Here is a 14769-nt window from a genome sequence, read left to right on the forward strand (position 1 = left end):
CAGAGCTTCATACATCGAATGTGTTCAAGAGACATTGGTTAAACAGATGAATGAAGAATGCCCCGTTCACAGCCACATCTCCAGCACTAAGCGCCGTGCCAGCACAGGGGAAGCTCTCAAGATATATTTGTCAGATGCACGAATAAATGAACGAAAGGTGCAAATCACGGTTTCAGCCAGTGTTTCTATCTTCGGGACTCTAACAGATCAGAAGCAAGGCCATATCCGAGTCTTTCTAGTTGCTAGAATGGCAAATTGCCATCATCCAAAAAAGTCAGTGCCAGAACTTACTGGGTGACATAAGGGGCTAGACTGTTGGAAAGGGAGGAGAGAAAGATCAGAGAAAGAGAGGAGAGAGTCAGAAGCACAAATTTCAAACATATCTGTCTGTCATTCGTCTATGTATCATCCATTGATACAGATATACACACATACATAAAACTAGCTGTTGACATGTATTAATCAATGTGGAAAACCTGAACATTTACCATCTATTTCTATCTCCATCTATTTATATATAAATATCACCTGGGCCTTTCTCCTGAGTGCAAGACCCATAGCTCAACTGCTGGTAGACATTTCTACTTGAATGCCCACTGACAGCCTACACTCTGTCATTTGTCCTTGAGGACAGAGCAGGTGGGCCATCACTGAAGGCAGCTGTATCCATCTCAGGATGCACTGTAGATAAGGTCTCTGTCTCAGTGACCCCCTCCCACTGTTTTACATGGAAATTTTCTGTGGGCTCCTTCACTGACGTGTTACAAATTATCTGTGTAAAGCCACTCTCACAACCAGTTCTCCTGCTCAAAAACTTTCAGTGACTCCTCATTATTTATAGGTTAAAATTCAAATGCCTTAGTCTTATTTTCAAGGAACTTTATAACCTGTGCTTGGGACTCTCTCTTAGGACTCTATTTATAAGCCCCTCTTCCAGCCACACTTGTACTAACTTATTCTACAGAAGCAGCTGTTCATTTCTGTTTCCCCTCAGTGACCCTCCCTGAGCATCCTGCTAGGTACCAAGCTCTCAATAACATCTCCTTTGTTTCTTCACCTGTTTGCAGGACGCGGGAATGCCATCTCTGCCTCCTCCCAGCTGAGCCAAAGCCAAACCACGTTTTCGGCCTCTCTCTTATCCTTCTTTCTCCAGGTAGCCTGCCTTGACAGTCCCAGCCTCGTCCTCTTTCCCCTATTTGAGCTAGTCACTTACTATTTCGTATTGATATATGTTTTAATGTTTATCTTGTCCCCCTAATTGCATTGTAATAGCATTGTCTGCTCCCATGAGGGAAGACTTCCATCACAGCCTCTGTGTGTGTGTGTGTGTGTGTGCACGCGCGCACATGTGTATTGCTTGCCAAAAGCACTCATTAATGATGGGTCAACTGATTGTGTAACTGCTTTCAACATTTTGAACCTCTTATTATTTTCTAAATTTGTACCACTTTAAGGGCGCCTGGGTGGCTCAGTTATTAAGCGTCTGCCTTCGGCCCAGGGCATGACCCTGACGTTCTGGGATCGAGCCCCGCATCAGGCTCCTCAGCTGGGAGCCTGCTTCTTCCTTTCCCACTCCCCCTGCTTGTGTTCCCTCTCTTGCTGGCTGTCTCTCTCTGTCAAATAAATAGAATAAAAATCGTAAAAATAAATAAATAAATAAATAAATAAATAAATAAATAAATATCAATTTAACAAATGTGCCTCTGAGGCACACATTATTTACTAAATAATCATACTAAAATTTCTCATACTAAAATTTCAAATATCAATATTAATGTACATACCATTTTAAACATGGACATTTAAACATGAATTTGCCCTTTTAACTCTATTTACTAACTTTTTTTTTTCTGGTAAAAAAAGTAGACTTATCACTCTCATGATTCTACTTTGTGAGCTCGAAAGGATTGAAGAAAGGTCTACCAAGGGCTAAAGCTTTCTCCTGTCTCTTGTGGAACAGTTGAAGGGTCATAAGGAAAGATTGTATTTCTCAGGACTCCAGTCACTTCTCCACCATTGACTAACTCTGCCACCTTGCGCTTCAGTGTCCTCACATATACAAAGGGGGAAGATACCAGCTGGCCTGAGGTCATGTAATGCTTAGGAAAGTGTTCTGAGAACTATGAAGTTCTACCTAAAGGTTAGGTCATCATCCTATGGCTAACATCTCCATCATTTTCTCACCTCAGTCACCATGGGCCCTCAACAACCCAAACATCAAGGTGAGAAATGTTATTGGAGCTGATGACTTCCTCTAGGACGAAGCAGTCTGCCATTTTCTAAATGTGAATGGTTCACAGGACACACCTCCTTCTGTACATTGCGACTTCGGAGGAAACCGAGTGGGGTCCGCCATTTACCTCCCTTGCAGCACCGGGATCTCTCCCGTTTTTGTGATTCCTGCTCCCACTGCTGTGGTGGGTCTTTTGGAGTACAAAATGTCTCTTGAGAATGGACAGGGAGTTTTAGCTTAACATCGTGAGCAGGTGGTCCTGAATATAGTATTTTGTTGAGCCTACAAAAACATCGACCGTGAAACGCACCATTATTTCAAAAATCCCCAAGAAAGGAAAAGCTAACAATTTTCAGGTATGACACACCATTGATTACAGATGCATTCCTATTTCAGAGTTGTTGAAATGTGAAAAATGAGTGTTTGGGAATTAGCCATATGTAGTGGGGCCATTGCTACAACAGTCTGCTTTGAGTCTTGTAAGCCTCAGACATGGTGGGTCCTGGGATCTCCCTGCTGCATCCTCCTGCCCCAGCCTCCTTTGCAGACATAGGTGGCTAAGCACTCCTATGCTGACTTGCAACTGGCTGACCTCCTGCTTCTACCAGGCTTTTCGTTCTGTGTCCTGCAAGGGTGGTGGGAGGAGGAGCTGGTGTGGGCAAAGGTCAAGGAGAGGCAATACCACCCCTCAGTCTACTTGTTGCTATGTTAAATCAGTACGGTAAGACCCTTCCAGTTCAGAGGAGGCACATCGCTGGGCTTATATGTTCTCTTATCCAGAGGCCCTAGAGGATCAAGTGCCCACTTGAAGTTTTTCCCAGCCCTGAGTGGCTCCTATTTGGTAAGGGTTCATCTTGTGATATGGACCCGCTAAAGTGACATGTAACCTGATGCACTAGCTCTGGGCCTCAGAGCAAAGTGGTTTTCTTTTTTCTCAAAGACAGAAGCAAGGGCTGGAGGTGAGCAGATGGTTCAAAGCTATTTGCAGCAAAAGGCACGGTCCCTGCCTTTGCATGTGTGGGGTGGGGGCGGGGGTGGTCACCCACGTTCTCACATGTCACCGCCAACTGCAGATGCTTCAGCACCTCTTTTCCTTCGAATGTCTTAGGTTTCAGAGAGGGAGGTAACCAGACCCTTCGCATTTGTTACAGTAATGCCATTTCAGGCCCTGTTCCTTGACCTTACACGTCACCTGCTCCTCGTGAGATACTGTCACCCTGCGGGGTGAGACATCCACTATCCAGAGTTTGCTGACTATATTGGGAATAATGTGTAGTTCTAACTCATGTTATCAGTTAGTGTGGATCTTTGGGTAGGTTGTGACGGCCAAGGATGTCATTCTATAGTGGCTGTAGAATGAGTTTAACTTCCTTCATTTGCATAATGAATTAGAAGGTTCTGTGGCTATTGCCTCTGCCCCTGAAAGGTTGTGTAATCTCTCCACAGACTTTCTGTCTGCAGTAGAAGTCTGCTGTCTAAGCACTTAAGAGGAGAGGCTTTTCAGTGGCTTCCCAGCCCTGCCTCAGTAAGTCCAAACGCCTTAGCGTAACCCTCATCACTGTACTAGTCAGGACTCTTAGCTCCAACTGGCTTGAGAGGGAAATCAGCTAATGACTCATGCAACTGAGAAGTCCAAGGGTGGATCCAGAGGTTCAGACGCAGGTGGACCCAGGGACCCAATCCATGCCTGCTGGGCCCTGTCTTTCTCTTGTTGTCTCCTGGCTTCAGGTCCCTCATTATCCTGGCTTCACGCTACAGGCATGCTCTTTCCAGATAGCGGGGAAGATGGCTGCCCACATCCAAACTGATATCCTTTCAACCTGGGAAAAAAGAGGCACTATTTTTTTCTGATATTGTTGTATGAATCCAGGGAAGCCCTGACTGACCCTGCTTGGACCATGTGTCCAGCCCCGGAGTAGTCATTAATGCTGGCTCTGATGAGCTCCACCTTGGTCATGTGCCCACCCTACAACGTGGGTGCCTGGACACAGTGATAACAGCCCCACGGGGACCACAAGCAGTGGAAGAGGAGCAGCTGTCTAAAGTAGCATGGGCGGTGGGAAGACAACACCATATGTCTTCTATAAAGGTCCTGTATGGTTTGGCCCCTTCTATCTGTCCAACTCCTCCTAAGATTTCTGTATAGGCTCTCATCTACCAATCATATTGGACTTTTTGATGAAAATCTGACTTCAGCTGAACACCTTATTTTTTCACACTTAGCATTCCCTGGATGTTTTTCTTCCCCTTCTATACTTGTCAAAAGTCTTCTCAGTCTTCAAAGTTTAATTAAAATGTTACTTCCTTCAAAACTTTGTCCTATATTTCCAGTCCTTTCACACTGTAGTCAAAGGATTTGGTGGACAGCACATTTCTGGAGTTTGCTGTTCTCTCTCTTTGTACCTGTTTACGTGTCTGCCCCAGAAATCCAAAGATTAACATAACTATTTAGTATTCTTCCAGTGTCACATGGGAGATATGCAGTAAAAATTTGTTGGATGGAGAAATATTTTCTCAAGATCTTTTTTGAGAGGATCTTATGTATTGGATCCACCCAAACACACAAGCACATACACTGTCGGTGTAAACACACAGCACTTTTGTGCATTCCCAGCAGCACTCTGGGAATGACATTGTTATTTTAGTTACAAGTATACTGTCTTATCTGGTTACTTTTCTATCTCGGGATTAAGGAGCAGAATGAGCTGGGAATGGGGTCAGGGAAGAAATTCTGTCAAGCCAAAAAAAGTGGGTATGTGATAGGATTGAATTACATCATCTCTGGAAAAAGAGCAAAACTGGGGGAGGTACCTGGGCATAATGGGTAAGAATGCAGACTCCAGATTTGAGGCCGGGTCCCACTGCTTGTTAACTGTGTGATCTTGGGCAAGTTAATGTCTCTGAGTGTCAGTTTCTTTGTAAAATAGAGATAATAGAGTTTTCATGTGGCAGGATGATTGTGAAAACAAAACAAGATAATGCAAGCAGAGCACCTAACATAGCACCTGACTTCTAGTAGGAGCTGCCCCTGCCATCCCCCCAACACACACACACACACACACACACACACACACACACACAGATGCTGTGGTGCAAATAATTGCATGATTTTTCTTCAGAGTGACCAGCCACATTGGGTAGGTCAGTATTGGGAATGCATTAAAGAATGCTGTCTCTCTGCTCTGATTGTGGTTATCTGGCTAATATTGTCACTATCTAATGACCAGAATGATGAATGCACTGAAAGGGAGGAATATGGGGATGGCCAGAAGCCAGTCACCTCTGTTGAGAGCTGCTGTGGCAGCGGCAGCAGCAGCAATGGATGATGGGTTTTTATTTCCACTCCATCTGAAATGTGCAATTAGCCTGGAGAGAGAGGAGAGCAGAACCCCCCCTTTGTCCAGATGACACCTGGTGTGTGGAGGAACCCCCATCTCTGGCTGAAGGATCTGCATGTTGAGGGAACGAGACTAAGCCATTCTCTGGATTAACTCTGTGCTTATTTGTAATAACCCAGTTGTAGGCTCTACATGAAAGGAACCCCAGAAAGTGATCCACTGCCAGAATGATGACAACTCCAGGAACTTTCTCTGATTCTTATTACCCCTCCTATCTTACCCATCATCTTATGTACTCAAATGCTTTTTGTGTTTGTATAGAACAGCTACGATGCTTCACCCAGACCAGTGCACATCACATCAGAGAGGAAGACACGTGTGATTCATTTTGTTAAGCCTCAAGTCTAAGGATTTACCTAAAGACCCAGGAATGTTGTGAGGTAAGTTTTGGAAGAGTCTGAGGTGGTGTGGTGATTACGATTGGCAAGCTCACCTCTTCCACTAATTGGCCATGGGCTTGCATTTACAAACTGCGACCCACTGTGTTAATAATCTGATGGAATCTTCTAGGATGCAGAGAAAGGTACCCTGCTTTCCTAGTAAATGAGCCGTCAGGGGCATGCTTACGTCCTGTGTAGCAGTCCTGGACGCCAAAGGGAGGCTGTCAGGAGCAAATGCTTTCCTGAACCATGGAGGGCTGAGATGGGTTCAGGACTGGGGGGCTTTAAAATTTATCTGTGCAGACTTGGTCATTCTATTGATAGAGATCTGAAGAAGCAATACTTTCTGTCCAGAGCTCTCCAAACATTTAGTTTCTCTCTTCACTTTAGAATTTATCACGTTGCATTGAGATTGCTTACATGTCTGTCGTCCTATATCAGTTTAGACTCTTTCAGCTGCAAGTAACAGAAAACTCAATTCAAACTACTTTGAGCAAAAAGGGGACTTTATTGGCTCAGTAACCTAAGAGTTCAGCTGGATCCAGAGGCTTTAACAATGCTCTTGAGATCTATATAGTCTCTCTCCATTTCTCAGTCTTGCCTTTCTTTGAGCTGGCTCCGTTATTCAGGCATGCTTTGCCTGGTGAGGACAAATGGCTGGCACCAACCCTACAAACTGATCTCCCAGTTCCAAATCCAGAGGAAAGAAGAAGACACTTCTGTCTGCTAAATTGGCTCACATTGGCTGTGAACCACTCCTGAACAAATCACATAGCTCTAATTGGCTGGGCGTGGGGCATGTGCCCTGAAGATGGGGGTGGGGTCTGTCCTACCTAAACTGCAAGGAGTGAGGGGGAAGGGGAGTGCTCAAACAATATTTAGGGCACCATTATTAGAAAGGAGGAAGAACTGAAGCTGAGCACACAAAGAAAAAATAAATAGCCCCAGCACTCCCAACTAGAATGCGAACTCTTCGATAGAAAGACGATGCCCACGAATTTGGCTTCTCCCTGCTTCCTAGGGCTTCCTACCCACGACTGGTAAAGTAAAGACTCATACATAGGGACTAGAGCAAATTGCTAGTTATGGGAAGAACGTGCTAATTTCTAGTGTGATGCTTTCTCACCCACACTATCTTCCATTAGTGTCATGGTGGCTACTGGGAAGGTTTAAAATTGTCTATGCTTTTAGCATTTTGTCCCTTCCATTTAAACAACTTATTTAAGGCACGTCTGGGTTGCTCAGTTAGTTAAGTGTCTGCCCTCGGTTCAGGTCATGATCCCAGAGTCCTGGGATCGAGCCCCATATGGGGCTCCCTGCTCAGCGGGGAGTCTGCTTCTCCCTCTGACCCTCCCTCCTCATGTTCTCTCTCTCTCCAATAAATAAATAAAATCTTTAAAAAAAACAACTTATTTAAGAAATGATTCTTTTTTAAAAGATTTTATTTATTTGAGAGAGACAGAGATAGCAACAGAGAGCACAAGCAGGGAGGAGAGGGAGAAGTAGGCCCCCTGCTGAGCAGGGAGCCCAAAGTGGGGCTCGATCCCAGGACCCTGGGATCACGAACTGAGCCAAAGGCAGGTGCTTTCTTAAGGCACCCCTTAAGAAAGTATTCTAACTTTGCTGTTCAAAGTCAGAAATGTCAATAGCCTTCATTTTCGCCAATGCAATGTACTTTGGCAAATTGATTGGCACTTTGTAGTTCTTGGTAACTGATAGTTATAGTAGGGATTCCTTCCCTATTTGCAAGATGAATAAACTGAGACATAGTGGTTGTAACTTGTTCAACATTACAGGCTAAATCATTGGGCCACTTACACACAGAATCCAAGTTTCCTGTCTTCCCACTGAGTATTCTGCCCAGTCACAATTTAAGCTTGGATTTGCACATACAACGTGTAGAGGATAATTGGGACAATTATCCCAATCTTTCAAGTCAGGCACCCAAACCTAAAATAGCTACATAATTGAACTCAATGTCTCTACTTCACATCGGACCTCTGAAAACAGCCAAAGACCTGCTACCCAAATCTTGTCATTGTGCTAGCTCTACTGATGATGGTGGGTCTATATTTTTTAACAGTTGGTTCCATTTCTTATTTTGTATTATGGGCCAAATTCCTCTGCTTTTTAACTAATAGAGATGAAAATAAAGTTCCAGCAAAGATAATAGACTCTCGACAGGAGGGGAAATGTCATAATTATAAATTATATCTCAGACTTGCATAGAGGCATACTATAAACCTGAAGATAAGGTTAAGTAGTAAGTGCATATTTTATGCTCTGGTGTCATACTGATTTCAAACTGACTCCTTGCCATTGTTGTGTTTGCTTAAAACAAGTTTTTGTGGTTTTTTTTAAAGATTGAAATTATACTCATATACTTATAGAAAAGCAGTTATAGGGGCGCCTGGGTGGCTCAGTCGGTTAAGTGACTGACTCTTGATTTGGGCTCAGGTCATGGTGTCAGGGTCCTGAAATCAAGCCCTGCATTGGGCTCTGCACTGGGCAGGGAGCCTGCTTAAGATTCTCTCTCTCCCTCTCCCTCTGCTCCTCCCCCCACTGGCCTGTGTTCTAAATAAATAAATAAATAAATAAAATTTTAAAAAGGAAAAGAAAACTAGTAATAAAGAGTGATGATAGGATACACTCCAATCCAAGCCTAAAAGGAAAACGTTATTGTTTCTGGCCTTTTCTCTGTGTGGTGGTTGATACTTAGGGTGCAGACTGGGAGCTTGAATTGCTCTGGTTTATATAGGTATTTATTATATAGGTATTTATTATACCTATATAGGTATTATATAGGTATTTATTGAATTCATAATTGTGTTATATTGGGGATCTACTCTCTTTCAAGTACCTTGTTGAGGAGCTGGTGCTCGGGCTGCAGTCGCTTCGTCATCGGACTGCAGGCGGATACCACAGTGTAGCACACTACGAACGACAGTGCATCCACGGAGCGTGAAGGCCGCTCGTGCCCGTTAGCAGCCCAAATCGTAAATGTCAAACCAACATTAAGAGCACCATAGTGTCTTCTGACACCTATTTAAAAGTGTATGAGTGGTGACTATTCTAGAAAAACAGCTAATTATATAAACATCTCAAGTACTTACAGTAGAAAGAGCTCTTGGTTTTAATGAACATGCATCTAAAAGAACTGAAGAAAAGCTTTAATTTGCTTGACGTTGACAAACACAGCAGTTTGGAAAAGATGGTTTTAGGCATTTCGTTGGCTCCCAGCTTGGATTTTGATTTTCCCTGTAGCTTGGGTCATGAAACAAACAGGAAGAAAGATCAAGACTTCATAGAAAATCTTGATCAGGCATTCAGAGAAAGGCCATAAGTATACACTGTCTGGGCAAGACCCCTATGAAATACTATTCACTTTATGCAGTTGGGAATTAGAGAGAGACCAGGCCTTAGCCATGGTGTCCTTGTGGGAGAGAGCATTAGAAAGCAAGGTGGGGGGGCGCCTGGGTGGCACAGCGGTTGAGCGTCTGCCTTCGGCTCAGGGTGTGATTCCGGCGTTACGGGATCGAGCCCCACATCAGGCTTCTCTGCTATGAGCCTGCTTCTTCCTCTCCCACTCCCCCTGCTTGTGTTCCCTCTCTCTCTGGCTGTTTCTATCTCTGTCAAATAAATAAATAAAATCTTTTAAAAAAAAAAAAGCAAGGTGGGACATCTTTTAGCATCATGAGTGTGTTTGTGGCTTACACCATTCTCACTTGTCAGCCTTTGCTCAAGTTCTACACTCACATATTCACCTGTGAGATGACTAGGAAATGGGTCAAGTGTTGATTGGTTCTTATGGAAAACTGAGAATTTAAAATGTTCTGATCGAGTGTATGGAACAAATGAAAACCAAGATGAGCCAGAGTTTTCTCTCTTGATTCTTTCACCTCCAGCGTCTTTGCAGAAACTTGGAGATTTTGAAAAGCTCCCCATTTCCCAAGAAAGATAAGGAGGTTCCAGAAAGGAATAAGAATTGGCTATTTAGTATTGTGAACTTGTCAACACCACTTGACAGAGAAACAAATGGTTCAGAGCAAGAAAACTGAGCCTCGGTCCTCAGAACATTTTAAAACAAAGATCCTCTGCCAAAGATTCTTTAATAGCTATTACTCCCTCTAAAATTATAATAAATATACCATGAAATTCAATGAAACACACTCATTTTCAATATACAAACAATGCTAGGCTTTTGGTCCCAATTAAAGACATGTTTTCTCAGGGTGTTGTGATTTGTGAGAATCTGTTTTTTTCACAAAACGTTAAACAGCACTTTCGTATAAACTGCTTCAGTTTCTAAATGCATAAAATGTAATATATGTTAGAAGTTAGGGAAGAAAAAAGGTGATGGGACAGAATATGTTTGACAATTAGCTCCTTCCGGCTGTGGAAGCTCTACGGTACTCAACTTCATTTTGGAACAATCTAAGCTCCCTCTCATTGCGTTGTTTGAGCATTAATTGAATATTACCATTTTGAGAAAAGTCATCTGTGACTGGTCCATTTTTGTGCTGCTCCCATTCATCTTTTGGGCTCCCTGGCTTTTTCGGCCCTGAACCGAGCTGCTGATAAATGCACATTTCAGAGGTGAATCATTATTAACCTCAGTAACAAGCTGAGCCATGTTATTTTCTTACCTCTTTTCTTGTTGTTATCTCCTCCCATTCCTTCTCTTTCTATATTTAAGAACAAAACAAGTGTTTGAAAGTTAAAGGGCACAGTATTTTTCAAAGCCAGTCAATTGTATAAAAGCAACAGAAGTCTTAAATGTTGGGATTAAATTTATAGTCCCCTGCTGTTAAGAGGGCACTCAATGCTCAATATGCAATACCTCCAACCAGAGTTAATTTTACCTCTAGAATGACTTTTCTTAGGAAGTTCCCTTTTAAAAAGCCAGTCTTCTCCTATATAATGATTATTCTAGTAAAGTCATTATAATCCATGGGGTCTAGGAAGGTGAAGCCAAGATTAACGTGCCTGTGTATCTTTAATCCCTGGTCTAAGATCATTGCTGAGGTTCAAGGTCTTAACTTGGAAAAATGTAGCTTAATTACTATTTAAGGATCTGACAGCTGTCTCTGTACTTTTAATAGATCAATTCCATTTATCTTTTCAAATGAACTTTTCCAAAATGCGTCTGTGCAGTGCCAAGAATATACTTCTCATATTTAAATTTAAGGCTGATATATTAGATTTTTTTCTTAGTCAATTATTTTTGTTTTTTTTTCCTGACTCATTCTGTATCCCAATTCCTTCAAAGTTATTACTGTTTTATCATGAGAGCTGTGAGTGTGGCTAATAGAAAATCTGGATAATTTTTAAAATAATGCAATTTTATATACCTTTGAGTAGGGGTATATGTGATATTTTAGAAATTCACGGCATTCCAAGGACCATGTTAGAGTTCTCCTCACAGGATTTGTCCCAGTGGGTATTATAGGTGGTCATTCAAATCCCTACTTCTATCCCGTTGTGGAGAGAGACAGAAAGATGTAACTCTTAGCACAAGGCAACACACTGAGCATTTATATTCCTGGCTCAGCATTATCCTGAGTTAGAAAGTAGGGAAGAAGTTAGGTATTTTTTTGTTGGGTGCCTCTTACCGAGCCTCATGGTTTGCATGGGAGTGAAAATGAAAGATGAAAGAGTGGTGTTTATGATAGATTTTATTGCTCTTTTATAAGAATGTGAGAAGAGTAGGCTGGTTCATAGTTGGGGTATCCTCTCATATAAATTAGAGGACTTGTCTAAACTTATATATAGACAATAGTAGCAACCAGTTATTCCTTTGAATTTGAATTGTAATAGGTTTGGTTTAAGGTTATTTTCAATGTAACCAGTCAATGGGAAATGCTATAAGAATACACAAGTCAAAGAAGGTAGTACCCAATGGATATTATATACAAGCAAGGAAGCCTCACTGTCTTTGAAGGCCCAAAGGACCGGTTAAGTCCTGGTAGCACAGTGCAAAGAAAAACAGAAGAGACCCAGTGCCTGATATAGTAGATATTGGGATGTGGGGCCAGAGCGCTATGTAAACCCAAGGTGGATGCAAACAGTCAGGAATTCCTTGAGAAAGTAGTAAACAAAGATGGTTGTCTTTCTAGCACAGACAGTTTGATATTCAGATCTTATACTATTGGGCCTTCTATTGAGAAACATTTGGAAACTATTGTCTATGGTAAGGCCAGAAATGTGAGCATCACAATACTGGATCTGAATCCTTGTGAAAAATCATGAAGAGAAGGGCTGGAGTTCTAGGGCTTTGGAGAGTGACGTGGAGCCCCAGGATGGGAACCCATGTCGCCATTCAGCACTCAGGAGCTCCAAGCATCTGTTCACTTGCGGCTTCCAAGTGTGTTTTTGAAGTAATCCATCCTAAGTGAAATACTCCCAGCATCTTTTTACCCAGTAACTGAAGTCCTTTTGCAGTGACGCCCCCAGGAAGTCAAAGCTCTTTGTGTGTATCCCCGCCTCCTGCCCAATCCCTTAGGTTGTTTCCTCTGGGCTTGAGTAATGAAATTGTGCAGCGATCAAAACCAAAGATGTGCAAAGCAGTTTGGAAACGTTCGTTCATTAGCAAACCCTCAGTGCCTCCCATGACGGCTGCAGTTTCTGTTGGTGCAGATGGCAAAGGGCTGGACCCTGAGTGTGTCTTCCTGAGGCTGTAGAGCAGCAAGATGACAATCAAGTTTGCCTCTTTCTCTCTAATGATGCTGTCCACTTGCTCCTCTGCATACAACCCCAGTGCCAAAAATCTGGCTTATTCCGAATTTCCCCAGGCATGGTTTTCATGGGGGTGGTACAGACCGAGCCCCAGCATCTGGGTGCCTGAGACCGGGGTATTGCTATGTGGACAGATTTCAGCCACTCCAGATGGGGTTTATGATCAGGCAGTATAGAACCCTTGCAGAGGCTTCGGAATGAAGGAAGAAATAAGCTCTAGGAAAGAGATAGACAACGTGGCCCTGGCAGCACAGAGAGAGCTTTATGGACATGTTCTTACAGGGTTTGGCTAAACATTTTGTACAGTTCATGTGAAAGTGTGAAGCACAGTAATCCCCTTCCCTAAAGCGAAGCAGAAGTATTGCAACACAACGGCTAGCCATGGGGCTTGGCAGTGGTGCTCTCCAGCACTCAGTTTGGTACAAAGTGCTGTCATTACCATTTGGAAGGATGTGTAATGTGAAAAGGCTACCAGGGAAATGCTCACAATCACAAACACAGCTATCACAGAACACGAGAAGGCAACCACGTATCTTTAAAGCAGGTTGCCATCACGGCTCTGATTTACCTTCCTTGTCTCAGGCAGAATCCAGAAACGGTAGAGAGAGGAGAGGAGGAGGTAGGAGACAGGAAGGCAATTTTTCCCCAGCCAAGCCAGGAGCTCAGGTAAATGCACCCCTCCTTTGTAGTTTTGGGTCTTCAGGGTGATCCGATGAGGCCAAGGAGTGTTTGGGGCAAACCCAAGTTAACTTATGTGTGTCTGGCCTTGGGGAAAGGAGAGAGCAAGGCAGAAAAACAGAAAAGTGGGAAGTGGTTGCTTGGTGCTGAGTTTGGCTTAGAGTTTTGAGCTCTATTTGAGCCTTTGGGCTCCAAGCAAAACTCAGGGGGGAATGAAAGCCACAGGAACCCAAACAAGGTTAAGGCTTGGCAGGAAGCCCTTTGTGGGGCCACACTGCTTTTCACACAGCTCTGCCTAGGCAGGCCTTTCGGGTGGTTGAGCCACCTTTCACCACAAATGGCATTTCTCTGGGCTCGTGTGAACCAGTCACTGAATGCATTCAGTCAGGACTTCAATTTTCCCTGAAGCAGAACCCCTTTCTAACACCCAAGACCGTGTCCTTGGCTGGCGAGTTATTATTTACTCCGTAGCCCAGCCAGGCAAGGAAATGATGTTGTTTTTGTGAAGAAATTCACCCTGGGGTTGAAGAGATGTGGGGGGGTTGTAAAAGGAAAATATGAACCGAGATTTGGAGCTGAGACTCTTCGACTCTGTTGGGTGAGCCCCCCGCCCCCCTTTCTCTATAACAGCCCTAGAAAAACAGAGGTGATGTCGTCATAGCAGCTGCTGATGGCCTGACAGACAGTTTCCGCAGCGCTACATGAGGCCCTTTGGTGTCCCTGTCAGGAGATTGGCAACTGAATGACACCAATGAGGCCAGGCCTGTATTCCCTCTGGGAACGCCGCCCTAATTGATAGACAGAAGGCAAAGAGAAGGATTGTTTTTGAACCTGAAAAGAATCCCCTTTTTTTCTCCCTAAAGCTCATGCCCCCACTCTCCACAGCTCTATTTTCCCCTCCCCCCGACACTTTTTTTTAAAGGTGTTTTGTTCCAGAGCAGTTACAGAGCTTAATGGAACCGAATGACTTTTACCCTTCACAATCTGTCAGTCAAAAGCCCGACTCCAGGACTGTTAAATAAAGTCCTTTCAGAGGCAGACAGGAGAGGAATGTGTCAGTCAGGCAACAGACCCTGTTGTGTTTTCATCTGTCAGAGGGGTGATGGGGGAGGGCAGCGGGCCCCAGGCAGGGCACATTCCCAGCAGCCGTTAAGAGGCCTTGACAAATCCAGGTGTGGAGCCAGAATGTCACCCAATCACCAACATTCTTGAGGTGTGGGCTCAGAGCCCCCAGGCACTCGGGTTTGCAATCAACTATGAGATGTTTGGGCAAACTTTCAGCACAGGTTTTCAGACTAAGCATTTTTAACATAAAACCAACCACTAAGTGCTGGGTATCAGTACA

General features: G+C 43.7%; 1 long non-coding RNA gene across 6 annotated transcripts in view; it reads left to right on the forward strand.

The window, feature by feature from the left end:
- The window catches only part of LOC103658908, a 251229-nt gene that overhangs the window by 49383 nt on the left and 187077 nt on the right, over nucleotides 1-14769 (forward strand). For all 6 annotated transcript variants that reach the window (XR_005838556.1, XR_567333.2, XR_005838555.1 and 3 more), the window contains exon 3: nucleotides 5893-6011. This is a non-coding gene — a long non-coding RNA (uncharacterized LOC103658908). The remainder of the gene's footprint in view (nucleotides 1-5892; nucleotides 6012-14769) is intronic.

This window comes from Ursus maritimus, unplaced genomic scaffold (assembly GCF_017311325.1).
Source record: "Ursus maritimus isolate PB19 unplaced genomic scaffold, ASM1731132v1 scaffold_3, whole genome shotgun sequence".
Taxonomy (NCBI): domain Eukaryota; kingdom Metazoa; phylum Chordata; class Mammalia; order Carnivora; family Ursidae; genus Ursus; species Ursus maritimus.